Source organism: Vicia villosa, linkage group LG3, assembly GCF_029867415.1.
Source record: "Vicia villosa cultivar HV-30 ecotype Madison, WI linkage group LG3, Vvil1.0, whole genome shotgun sequence".
NCBI lineage: Eukaryota > Viridiplantae > Streptophyta > Magnoliopsida > Fabales > Fabaceae > Vicia > Vicia villosa.
Genome location: NC_081182.1, coordinates 134333283 through 134335998, shown reverse-complemented (window position 1 = coordinate 134335998; position 2716 = coordinate 134333283).

The following is a 2716-nucleotide window of genomic DNA, read 5'->3' as shown; positions in this document are numbered from 1 at the left end:
ACCATAGCCTATAAGCTTTGACTCCTTCAGGGCATCCCATGAACATGCATTTCAGAGCTCTAGGTTCGACCTTGTCTTGCCTAATGTGAGCATAGGCTACACAGCCAAATATTCTCAGCTTGTCGAGATCTGGTGGATGTCTCGACCAAACTTCTTCAGGTGTCTTCATATCTAACGCTGTCGAAGGACATCTATTTATCAAATATGTTGCTGTAGAAACAGCCTCAGCCCTAAACACCTTTAATCCAGCACAAGCCAAAATGCATCTAACTCTCTCCAATATAGTTCGATTAAACCTTTCAGCCAAACCATTTTGCTGTAGAGTACCTGCAGTAGTTCTATGCCTTGCAATACCAGAGGCCGCACAAAAACTGTCGAATGCCTCATTGCAAAATTCAAGGCCATTGTCGATTCTCAACCTCTTTACCTTCCTGCCAGTCTGATTTTCTACCAGAGTCTTCCAACTTTTGAAATTCTCAAAAGTCTCATCCTTAGTCTTGTGGATGAATACCCATAACTTCCTGGAATAATCATCAACTATGGATAGAAAATACCTTGCTCCTGAATATGATGGACACCTTGCAGGCCCCCAAATATCAGCATGAATGTAATCAAGGGATCCATGTGTTCTTTGTTTTCCTTTGTTGAACTTCACTCTGCAAGATTTTCCAAGTACACAGGGTTCACAAAATTTCAGCTTCTCGACTTTGTCTCCACCAAGCAGATTTTGTTTCCCTAATTCGACCAGACCCCTTTCACTGACATGGACCTATCTCATGTGCCATATTTCTGTCTTCGACAAAGGTTTCGTGGATGCAACATTTGTCGAACCACTTACAACTTCAGCCTCAAGGGTATACAAGCCTTGTTTCTTCACGCCTCTCAAGACTTCCTTCAACCCCTTCATGACTCTTAGGATACTTTTCTCTCCTTGGAAAACATATCCTTTCTTGTCAAATTAACCAAGAGAAAGTAGATTTCTCTTCAAATCAGGAACATACCTGACTTCAGTCAACAACCTTATTGACTCATCATGAAGCTTGAATCTCACAGATCCAACACCTGCAATTTTGCAAGCCTTATTGTTTCCCAGCAATACTGTTCCACCATCTTGATCACATAATTCCTCGAAAAAGTCTTTGTTTGGAGTCATGTGCCAATTGCAACCTGAATCCATAATCCACTCTCTTCTCGAGTCACTGCTTGAAACCACAAGAACATCAGATGATTCAAAATCATCTTGAACAATGGTTGCATTGCCATTATCCTTACCTCCATGATCTTTCAGGCGTTCATGGCACACCTTTCTCGTTTGACCCTCCTTCTTACAATGATAGCATCGAATACCAGATGCTTCATCACTATAAGACTTCAAATGGCTTTTGCCCTTCTTCTTGTCGAACTTACCATCCTTTTGCAAAAATTTTCCTTTAACGGCTAAACCTTCACCAACAGTTAAAGGTTTATGCTCCTTTCGTTCATTCAAGTCCTTAGAATATAAGGCTGATTGAACTTCTTCAAACATCAGGGACTCCCTTCCATACAAGAGAGTTTCTTTGAAGTGAGCATGTGATCGAGGCAAAGAACACATTAGTAACAACACTTGATCTTCATCATCGATCTTCACATTAATATTTTCAAGATCAAGAATCAGCTTGTTGAACATATCCAACTGCTCAGCCAACACTTTGTCTTCAATCATCTTGAATGAATACAAAGCTTGCTTCAGGTAGAGTCGATTTACCAGCGAATTGGTCATATACAAACTTCCAAGTTTCACCTATAACCCTGATGCCGTCTGTAACACCCCATATTTTCTAATTTTAATTTAATTGGAAATTAAATTATTAATTAGAATTATTTTGGTATTTGGTTGAATTATTGTAGAATTATGGATTAAGAGCCATTGGGTCGGATGGTGAGGATAGTAGTATGGGGGTGCTAAGTGAGTAAGCCCATTACTAACTATTTTATGTTTTCATAAAATAAGGGAAATAAGGAAAAAGTGTCAGAGCGTGAAAAATGAGAAGTGGAAGAGAAGAGCTAAGGAACGTAAAGAGGAACCAAAGAGGAAGAGGGGCAAGGAGGAGGAAAACCCCAAAGCTCAAGGAGAATCAAGAACCTAATTCCAGGTAAGGGGTGATTACTCTAATTATGTAGTATTATGATTTTGATGATGATAGGATTGAATTAAGGGATTAGAATCTCTATTTGGGATGTTAGGTTTTGTGAAATACCAACACTGACATGTATGATTTGATGAATTGACTGCAATTGATGATGTAGTATTGTTACATGATGTTATGGTATGTGGTTTGTGCATTAGAATCATGTATTTGGAGGATTTTGATGTTATTGATGATCAATTTCGTAATGATATAAGTTGGTATGTGTTTGGGATGCATAAAAGCCTTAAAAATCATGTTTTTCAGCTACTGGGTCCGTGGGAACCGGTTCCCAAGTGGGAGGAACCGGGTTCCAGTGTTTTTAAACGTTAAAAATGACATTTTTGGGTCCAGGAACCGGTTCCCATGTGGGACGAACCGGGTTCCAGTACAAATTCCAGCAGCACGTTTTGAAAACTGTTCTAACTTTAAAAGCTTCTAATTTTCAAACCGTAAGTCCGTTTTATGCGCCGTTTTGGACGTTGTTCCTTAAATTGAATGCTCTACCATATGAAATAAAGAAAACAACAATAACTTGATTTTATTTTGAA